The following is a 10,888-nucleotide window of genomic DNA, read 5'->3' as shown; positions in this document are numbered from 1 at the left end:
CCCCGGCCGCCCGCTGCCAACCCCTATGTGCTGCCCAAAGACGGTGACGCCGCGCCGGTGAAGGCAGAAGCGGCTGCGGTGGCCCCGGCCAAGCGGGCCCTCTACGAGGCTGTGTTCCCAGCGGGGGCTGCGGCCGGCGGCGATGCCTGTGGGCCCTCTGCCTCCCCCAAAAGACTCTGCCGCCGCCCCGCTGAGCCCCTGGACGCCGCCGCACCCGCTGTGGTGGTGGTCTCAGTGAAACATGACCCCCTGCCTCACCTCCTCCCCGAAGCCAATGGGCACAGAAGCACCACCTCACCCACAGTAGTATCACCTGCTATTGTTTCCCCCACACAGGTAACCGGAAAAAGAAAAAGGAAAGGGGGAAAAAAAAAAAAAAAGGTGGCAACCTTGCACCCGGTCCCACATAGCCCCCACTGCACCCCTCCTTTCTTCTCCATCTCCCTCAGGGCTGGGCACTGACGCACACTGCCAGCCCCAGGGTGACTCCTGGGGTGACTGTCACTGTTCAGGCATCCAACGAGCCCGCATCCAACGAGCCCGGATGCGTGTTATCCATCCCTCGCCCAAAATTTCCTTACCCCCTACCACCAGTCTGGTGGCCACTTGCTATGTGCCTGTGGGTCGTACTGGAGGGGTGCCCAGGGGCTGCCTTGCTCACGGTCAGTGTCGGCACCAACAGCTTAGCCCTGCGGGCTCCCTCTTTCCCTCCTTTTTATTTCTTTTTCCCCTTTTGTTCTTTCTCTTTTTGCGGGAGATGTGAGTTATGAAAGTCGGGCTGAAATAGTAGATAAGGGCATCAGGTATCATTAGTGTGTGTGGTGTTCTTGATGTGCTAATGTACTATTTGAATAACCTCAAATGCAGGAAACAGCTGGGAGAATACTCAATTACACACTAGTAATGAGGGTGTAATTTTAAACTTCAGAAGTTAACAAGAGGGTTAATACGGCAATTGCATTCATCTTGTATTTGTTTATTTAAAATAGCTCTGTTTCCTGGCAGTGCTCCTCTTCTTTTTTTTTTTTTCCCTTTTTTTTTTTTTTTTTTTTATAAGGCAAATTGGCTTTAGTTGTGTTAGTTACCATAGTGGCGAAATATACAGTAAGAGCACAGTTAAAGGGGTTTAGGTGCAGCTTAACTGTGGAAGGAGCCCAAGTTCATTAGATGTGTTTCATTGAGGTAAAACGGTCTTGTCAAAACCGCTGTTGAGCTGTGCCTTAATGCCTTGCGAACCCCCTCTGCCGTGCGCTGGCACGTGCTGGTGCCTGTTCCCCATCCCCTCCAACAGCACTTTCCTTTCAGGTGCTCGGGCGCTGGAGCTAAATTACTTCAATTAAAGACTCGCTGCACTTCTGCAATTGGCTTCAAGTTTGGAAGTCATTCTAACGAAATCTGTAAAGCGTATGCAGTTACGTTGTGCCCCATAAAATACCGTGTTTCAGGCAAGAACTTCACTGCTGGCTGCCCTACACGATTACAAAACCCCTCTGACATTCTTGTGTCGAGTAATAACAGGAATCGCAGCCGTCGGCCGGAGAGCGAGGCGCTGGGTGAGCACAGGTATATGACATGCCTGAGCTGTTTCCCAAGTGGAAATACCAGTTCTGGACAGACTGACCCTTTCAAAGAGTTTGCCAGCTAATCAACCAGCCTGAAGGCTAATTGGAGGGAGGGGGGGGGGCTTCCAGTGAATGCCTGCATAAGCATCTATGTTCTTTACAATACCTGTGACCTCTCCTTTCTAGCAGGGGTTTTTTTGGACCACTTCAGTGGAGTACTGTAGTTTGATCTCCTGCTGTGTGTATCTGGTGTCTCTGAATGGCTTAGAGGCTTGATTATGTGCAGATAATGTTTTTGTTCTAGCTCATTATTTCAGGTATAAGCTAATGCTCTTTCACTGTATTTAACCCTAGACTCCTCTTTTCCTTGCTTTTAATTGACCTTGAAATTAATTTTGAAACTTCAGGTGTAGTTTAGCTTTTTTTTTAGAGCACCAGCACACGTGAGTACAGGAAGAGGAAGAGGGGAACCGGGCAGAGAAGTTCTGATCCAGTTAGCAGTGATGGAGTACGTGTGTCTTTAACCTACTAAATGAGGTGTCTTGGTACCTTCAGTCATCAGGTTGGAGAGCTTGATCTACCCCGGCCCACAAATCTCTCCACACTTGCATAATGCTTAGTCGAGGAGAAATCCAGCTGCTGTAACTGTTTGTTGCAGAGCTGCGCTGAAGCATTTGGAGCTGTAATTCTCATTAGTGGCGGGCTGTGGGGAGAAAGGGAGAAGCATCTAAAATAGATGATAGAGTACACAGGCGCGTGCTGTTCTCTTAAGTGTATCAAGAAAGAAAATGAGCAATCAGTAAGGATACTAGGCAGTGTGGGTTTTCTTAGTAATTATATGGAAATGTTCATCTCCATTCACAATTTAACGAGCTAAACAAGCTGCCCAGCCACTTTTGTAGCTGAATCTTGCCTTCACTACAGAACTCATTAATTTAAGTCTTTAGGAGAAAGAAAAATGTCTTTTTTTTTTCTTTCTTTTTAATCACCAATTCTTTTTGTGTCGGTTTTAGCTTATGCATTCTTCTGGTATATGACAAAATGAAAACATACTGGCTGTGGAATAGGTTTCTTTGGGAGAACGTTAATGCTAAACTTTATCTCCTTTTATAATAGTTACGCTAATCGAGGTCCAGGGCATTTCCTGGGGAAATTAATGACTGGTTGGGGTTAATATCCCAAGGCATTGCCTCAAGCCATCGACTCTCCCAGCTAGTCATTAATCCCCAGGAAGTGCCCTGGCCCTCAATTGTTGTTGCTTAATTATAAACAAAGACTTTCCAAGCCTTTTTACTGAATCCATCTCATCAAGTAATGTGACACTAAATTTCACTGTTGACAAATATTAGTGATTCCTTGAAAACATGAAGGTCGTAAGTTTGTGGCTTATTGGTCATCTTTGTAATTATTTTTCCAGGGGACAGATTCTGCTGCCCTCATGGACTTGTGCAATATCCTGGTGAAAAACTGGTGGTGTGGAGAGGATGTGCATGCGTGCTCTTTTTTTATAGCATTGAGAACATTAGGCAAGGTGTGTCAGAGGATAAATGAAGGCACCAAATGGGATGTCTTCAGTTTGCACTGACTACAAACTTCAAGTGTTTGGAGCAAGTATGTTAATTTTATGCTTTTCTATTGTGGTTGCTCCCATCTTTTGTTTTAGTCCCAAGATGTCTTTTCAATGCAGGGTTTATAGGCGCCTCCTCCAGAGCTAGGGAAAGGTTGGATCAAGATGAACGTTTAATGTACTATTGCTTTAGGTTGCAGCCTTGAGAGCAGAATTTATAGAGTGTATTTTAAGCATACAGCACTGTGCCATCATGGCACAACTTTCTTTTCAGTCCTTATTTGCTCTGAAGTGCAGCAATTTTCCTGCCACTGACAGCAGTACTTCAGTTCAAGTTGATGACAGAGGGTTGTAATTTGGCTGTTGTTCATCTCTCGTGTTACTGAAAGATGAACAATAGCTAAAGTTTAAGCTTTTGATGCTACAATGTGGTGGTAGCTGTTGAGATTTATAAATCTGGTACATGCTGAACTTACTACAGTAGTAATACCCAAAAATAGGTCTAGAAAAATAGATTGACTTCTGCCATGGGTGAGGAGAGTTTTGTCATTTAAAAATGCTTTTCTTAAGTTGATTCTCTAACTCAGCTGGGTTTCTTGGGGCTGCTTGTGAAGAGTTTCATCAGATATCTTAATATCTACCGAACACTCAGTCATTAAAACATGACTCGTGCATTTATCTTGGCTGTTCCAAGGAATCCTTAAACATTTTTTTCCTCCTGCTTTAAATCCAGAGCTGTCCTTTTTGGTTCTTTTTGATTTGGCCTGTATCTTCTTAGTGCCTTACGTTCTCTTTGAAGGGCTTACTCTGAACAGAACCAGAAATCGTAGTTCTGACTGCAGGTTTTGCAAAAGAAGGCAAAACAGTAGCACATGAGGAATATGAGTCGGCAGCAGGCACAACTTGGAAGAAATCAAAGTAATAAATCAGTCTAGCTCTTTTTGGAAAAGTCTTTGGTTTTGGGGGTGGATAAGAATCTTTCTGCTTGATCTGGGAACATCCTCCACTTCCATAAAATGGCCACAAAAAAGGCTTCTGTTCTGTACAGATGGTTGTAGTACTCTGCCCAGAACCATTGTTAGGTGCTTTCAGAGTATGCAGGGTAGGAGAACTCCTCAGACAGCTTCAGGGAAGGATGCTTAGGATGGGGTGTTAGGATGTGAGGCTTTATTTCTATGCATACAATAGATGAGGCAACATACCTATCTTAAAGGCTTAAAGTACAGTAGCTATTAAGACTGATGACTGCTAAATACGCTGTTAATTCTTGTGGCAAGTACTTCTGTTGATCTGGTTTCAGAGGTTAGTACTGGCTGCCCTACTGCGTAGTTAGTGCCCTCCTCTTTGATTAATGGATTATCCCAGGTTGCAAGAAAATCCAGGATTTACTTGATGTCTTTTTTAAAAGAAGCACTGAGATTAAAATCGTAAAGCGTGAGGGTTAAAGGAACTTTAACCTACAGTTAAAGAAATTGTGGCTACCTTGGGAGCTACTGTTTGTTTCTTGGTTGGTTGTGGTTTTCTTAAGCGGGGAAGATTTTCATCTTCTACCAGGTTACAGATGAGGGAAGTGATTAATCGTAGGAGGGACCTATTATATCTGATAGTCATCAGAATTGCTCTGAAATCCTTGGGAAGTGGGGGATAGGGTAGCAGAGGTGTCAAACATGGTCCCCAAAGACAGCTTTTGTTATCAGTCTCCATAGGGAAACAAATGAAACCTGTCTATTGCTGTCTTCAGTGGAAATGAGTGTTTGTAACTGAATTCTTCTAAAGATCGTTTAACAGAGATGGGAGTTTTTTTGAAGTCAATAGGATATCCCAGGCTATGTTCATTAAAACTAACATGTAGTTTGGTAGGCATATGAATGTTTCCCAAGATGAGTGCAAGAAAAGCAGAATAGAGGTCAGGCTTAGTGACTGTGTATACAGCTTTGAGGGCAGTGTATGTACTGAAGGGAATTGGGTTTTGTTTCCTAGAGTGAAGTGGGTGCATTTTGATCAGCTGTTGGGGAGGAAGTTGATTTAAGGTGACTCAGGAGAGTATTTCACAGAAGATCAGGGAATGGTGTTTCAATACACACAATTCTGAATGTGGTTATGGAGTTTGGAGTCCAGTTCTGTCTTTACAGGTCCTCGTAGTTGCATTGGCACGATATATTGGAGGTAGTAAATTCTGTAACTATTTCAGATGGTGATTTCTGCCGCTATCACTTTTAATTTTCAAAATATTTTTACTTTTTAGAAATTAGACTCCTTTTATTTGGCTGCATCATGTGAACTAGTCAGAGAACTTGCTTGGTCCAGCGTTCAGTGATGCTAAGAATGCAAGAGGTTATCTGTTTTGTGTAACTTAAATGAAGATGACCTTTTCAGTACAATTAGGAGGAAAAAACAGCATCACTGAAGTGCTGCTGTATTTTGACACTTTTTGAAATTCTATAGAATCTGAAATGACTGTGTCGGTACTCTTCCTCTGTGCACATCAAAGATAAAATGCACAAACTTAAAGGCAGTAGAGGGCTGCTGCTTTTTTGCTGCTTTTTTTTTTTTTTTTAACAAAAAGTCTTCTGTGATTATCCTGTAAAAGATTTCATATTGCCCACTGCTCTCCTTCTAGAGAGCAAGAGATCAGAAACTGTTCAGTCTAATTGGTGAGTCTGTATGACAGTGAGCTGCCTTATTTCATGTACGGTGTAGAAATAAATGAGTGCTTAAACCCTTTGAAACACACCACTACTGCAAAAGCCATAGGCTGTAATTAAATTGAATGTGGGGTTGTATTGTCTTGTGCCCTTGGCTATAAACTTGATAACAGACCATGGTACACCCACTATTGTGTTAGAAGCTGGAACCTAATTAGCAATGTTGTAGATTTTCAGTCACTTTCCAAGCCCTCCTGTTCATCTTTTTCCCTGTGTCCTTTCTTTCTTATTATTTTGCTTTTCTGTTTCTGAAGCAATAAATGCACCCTTCCTTTCAGAAGGAAATTGTTAAGGGCATGTAGCCAAATATGTATGTGCAAGATAATTTTTTATCATATTTTGGATTCAAGGGACAAGTGTTGGTAACTGCATTTTATCTGATGTAGGAGAGATTTATTAGTGTTGTGATAGTAAAAATATATAATCATGTTTCCAGGGAATGCTTTCTAAGTCTCTTCCAGGCATTTAAGGGGGGGAGTAAGGAAGGGATTGGAACTTCTCATAATACCTTGATCTAAAAGTAACATTGGAAGATGTACGATTGAATTCTGTTCTGGTTGTTTTTTGGAGATTATCCACAAGGAAAATGATTCTTCCGGGCTTTTAGAAATTTATGTGCTTTTGCGCTCAGCCAGTTTTAGTTAGCTGATCTGAAAACCTTCAAACTTGCTAAGGACTTAATCCCTAGTGAGGACAAGTGCCTTTGATGTGTTCTTAATGCCATTTTTAGTTTGGGGAAATAATCAGAGTTGTAGCGTACAGATGCAGTATATAGGTTTCCAGTAAATTCTTAATTAATTTATATCCTTAGCTATTGTATTCATCTGTACACTTCTGTAGCTAGGACAGATTGTTTTAATTAAATTGAAATTGAGTGAAATTTTTAAGCCCTATTCATTTACCAGTATATGAAAACTGTATGCTTAGGACACCTCAGCTCCATATAACACAGTCCTGTGCATAGATATTAGAGCTAGTACCTCTTTGGGACGTCTGAGTTGCTTCATGTGCTTGCCTGAGCAGTGCACTGTGTTGATGTGGTGTAGTGTAGCTTGGACAGTGTGTTATCATGTATATTTTGGCAAGGGGTAATCACTTTTTTTCGAGCAGTGTGAAACCAGTGCTTCTGCTGTAATACTGTCGCGATTTTACATTGAGAAACAACAGGAGTCCAGGAAGACAAAGCTGATGTGATCTGCAGGAAGGAATGGATTATAAATCCTGTGGTGAAGCTTGTCCAAGGTGGGCGTAGGAGAGGAGGTTTGAGTACAGCTTTTTTGTAGTGGGAGTAGTTCATGGGGGTGGGTAGGTTGTTGGGTAGGTGCTGTTCAGGTAACACAGGCTAGAACACTTGTCCTTGCAAAAGGAGGACAGAAATCTCTTTATAGGATGTGAAGTGTGAGGATAAATTTGGGCTTTCCTTCTGTTTTCTTATCCAAAAAATCTTGTGGAGGTGCTGGGGTGGTTTCTGAGCTGGGCTTATCTCTAGCACAGTGCTTCATTTCACTCTCTCCTCCATAAAGTGCCCAGGAACCAAGTCTGATGATGCTGTCATTTGTTTTAGTTTGGTTTATGATACGAGGAGTGGGAGGAAGAGGAGGCTGTGTAGTTGGGACTCTTGTGCTTGGTAGCTCTAATAAAGGAGCCACAGCTCTCAGGCTTCCCTGCAAATCTGCGAATTGGTGCTTGTATATGCTGTTACTACTTTTGCATCTGTCTGTCAGGGATGTAATGCATAGATGAATGACTTCCCTAAAATACCACTATATTTTAAGTTCCTTTTTTTTTTTTTTCCCTATGTGTGTCCATTTATGTATGTTGAAAACTAAGGATTGCTGGAGAAATTTCAAGTGATTTCTCAACACCCTTCAGCTGAATCCTGAGCTTTTACTCACTGCAGGGATATATATATAGCTGCTGCTTTCGCTGCTGATGATTTTCCTCCCTGTGTTTCTAGCAGGCTTCAGAAGTGGCAGGGAGAGGTTGTTCTGCAGTAAGGACAGCATACTGTGTCAGATGCTTTGACTTTGTGTTATTAAGATCTGGTGTAGTCATCCTGAGCTCTTAACTCTGATCCAGGGTTACCGGCTGCAAAGCCTGTGCTCGCCTTGCCAGTGTGAGCTCTTGTTTCACAGGTGAGGTGTCTGCAGTGCACCCGAAGGAACAGCACTGAAACTCTCAGGCGCAATAGGAAATCATCAGTGGTTAATTACCGAGCATCCTCTGGCTTAAAGCTCCCCTGGAGAAGAAGCAGCGGAAGCATGTGGTGTGTCTGGCCGATGCGAGGGTGGGAACATGGGGTATGTGGGTTTAGCACGAAAGAGAAGGGGAAATCCGCTCGCGTTGCCCTCCTCAGTTTAGTTCTGCTTGGGGTGGGTTGAGACTGTTTCCTTCTTGTTCCTGAAATGTGGGGAAGAGAGTGAGGAAGGTGAAGTGGACTTAAATAGCCTCCTTCCTCCCTTCTTGCAAGGGCTGGCTGTTACCTGTGACATGCCTGACAAACTCCTTCCCCCGTGTTGAAATCGCTCTATTCAGAAGTATGTGAGTCGTCTGAAGTGCCGTAATTAACCCATATGGTTTTGATGCCAAATTAGGAGGACCTAACTGTGAGAGTTAGGTTGACAAGTTGGAAAGTATAAATGGGAGCACAGATGCCATGGCAGAAGAACCTACAGCTGTAGTACGAACGGTGCATGAATGTCAGAGGAAACCTGCTTGAATTGATTGCCTTTTTGAAGGTTTCCCAATGTTTCTAATAATTTTAGGACTAGCAGTGCTCACATAAAGGATGCTTATGTGCTCATACTCCTCATCTCAGATACGACACTGATACTGCAGTTGTTTATCACAGGAGTTAGCTAGCAAATTATTGCAGACTATGTTTGTGGTGATCGGGAGATGATACTTTGTGTAGGTTTTTATCAAGTTTATCAGTACTAGTTTCCATATTGGGTTTAGCAAACGTGTTGTCTTTTTCCTGTTATCATAACACTAGTTTCTGGAAGCTTTCCCTAGACTGTTGCAAGAGAAGGTTCACATTTCTACTTGGTTCATTAAAATGCTTTTTAGAGAAGGGAAAAATAATAAGATGCTCTAACCATGTGGGTTTTGGCAAATAACCAGTTCAAAAAGAACTGTTTAGCCTTTTAGTATATTTTGCGCTTTCGTCTTTTATTTTGGTAGTGCTGAAGTATGTATCTTGATGATTATCTCTTTGAAAATACAGTTTCTCTGAAAAAAACCCCACTATCTCTCTGAAATGCACACTAATCGGTGACTGGCATACTTGGGAGTGGGAAAGTAACTGTTCCTGGATGCAAAAGGGATAATGCAAAGCTCTGTGGTCCATGAAGCCACATGAGGAGAACCAAGTTCTTTCAAACTGACTGATGTTGGTAGAATATGATTTCTTTCCAGCACCAACACTTGAAAAATTTATATTCTTTAGCAGGAATGGCTATGCAAATCCTCTAGCCTTTGACTCTGGTTCTTTTGCACAAGTACTGTTTGAAAATAAAACAGGCAGAGTGGGACTAACATGATTTCAGTGTCAGTCTTAAACTGCTTCAAAATCGGCTTTCTGAAGCTGCTGCCAATCCAAAGCAGCATGGGTAACAGTTACCGTTTGATTTTTAAAAAGCAAAAACAATTTTAATATCCTGTCAGAACTTTGTAGTTTTGCCTTCGTTTTGGGTTATTTGACACACTTCTAAAGCAGCTTTATTTCTGGTTTTATCTCTTTAGAAGTCTTTGCAAGTTACTTTTTTTTTTTTTTTTTTTTTAAATGCATCATTTTTGAAATGCACCTGCATTTACCAGCTGGTTTCCAATAAAACATTGTGAGGCTTTTTGGTATCTCTTAAGTAGAACCTCAGCTACAAGTGTTTCCACTGAAAGTACTTTTAGATATATGCTGTTCCTGTCACTTTTAGACACAGAAAAGTATCAGAAGTAAGGAATGCCAAAAAAAAAAAAGTTAAGGAAAAGCCAGGTTCATTATGACTAGCAAGTACAAGTGTGTCAAAGTGGGTATCGAGTTTGAAATGTAGAGTGACTCAAATAATACTAAACATAGTATTACTTGAAATGCTAGTGCACTGGTGTATGGAAGTAGCACTACACTACTATGTAAATGGCAAAAGTATCCCCATGGTACAGAGGAGGATAATTTAATGCCTTTTTTTAAAGTTTACTGTGGTAATTCATTAGGAAAGGATTTCTCACGCCTGTGCTAAAGTGGAATTTTTAACCAGTCAGTTTTCTTCAGTACAGTATATTCACTTCCAAACTGCTAATAGATGTATTCAGGATCATTAACATAATAGTAGGCTAGATCTGCAGTACAGGATAATGATATGGTAGTGATTGCTGCAGTCATGTAAAACGTACGGCAGATACTTTCAGAGGCTGTTATGTGGTTGGTTTAGTTGTTGAAAGATACCAAAGAATCAGTCTAAATCCGTATCTTATCAGGAAAATGTACAGTAGATGATAAATAATAATTTTTTTTTTTAAGATTTCACAAGGCCCGTGTGCAAATTTTTGCCAGAAAAGCAACACACCCGCACGCCCTCCCATTCTGTGCTTGGTAACTTAGCTGAATATTCTGATTAAGGTGTTTCTATTTCTGTAAAGTGCTGGACTCATTCCACTGGACACTTTTTTTGCTACAGGGTTATGATCTTACCAGTGTTAGTTGCTGTAAAATGCGCCAGTGTGGTGTTTTTTTGGCATTCTTCTGTGAAGATTTCCAGTGACAGAATTGCAACAACTACCCAACTACCTTAGCCTTCACAGCAACGTCCCCTTGCTCGGCACATGGCGTGGCCAAGTCCTCTGTGGCCCCGTCCTTCCCGCGGGGAGTCAGTTTGGGATCCAGCACAAACAGACGCTGCTGCTAGAGCCGTGACTGTGCAGCCCCGCCACAGGGATGCAGGGCACCGCTGCCGACAGCCCGTGGCTCTGGGCTCCTTGGGTCTTCTCAGGTTTTCCCCCCCCAAAAAAAATAAACCAATGCTGTAAGGAGAAACTAAAATGTCTTCCCCCCCCCCCCC

General features: G+C 42.2%; 1 protein-coding gene and 1 long non-coding RNA gene across 3 annotated transcripts in view; both read left to right on the top strand.

Annotated features, from left to right (window-relative positions):
- Positions 1–10,888, top strand: part of KCTD1 (potassium channel tetramerization domain containing 1) — a 99,184-nt gene that overhangs the window by 32,372 nt on the left and 55,924 nt on the right. The window lies entirely within an intron of this gene.
- LOC113477048 overlaps positions 246–10,888 on the top strand; it is a 27,063-nt gene continuing 16,420 nt past the window's right edge. The window contains exon 1 of the long non-coding RNA XR_003397833.1: positions 246–336. This is a non-coding gene — a long non-coding RNA (uncharacterized LOC113477048). The remainder of the gene's footprint in view (positions 337–10,888) is intronic.

The sequence above is a fragment of the Athene cunicularia genome (assembly GCF_003259725.1).
Source record: "Athene cunicularia isolate RWA chromosome 2 unlocalized genomic scaffold, athCun1 chr2_part1, whole genome shotgun sequence".
NCBI lineage: Eukaryota > Metazoa > Chordata > Aves > Strigiformes > Strigidae > Athene > Athene cunicularia.
Note: the sequence above shows the minus strand (reverse complement) of the source record. Positions and strands in the feature narration are given on the sequence as shown.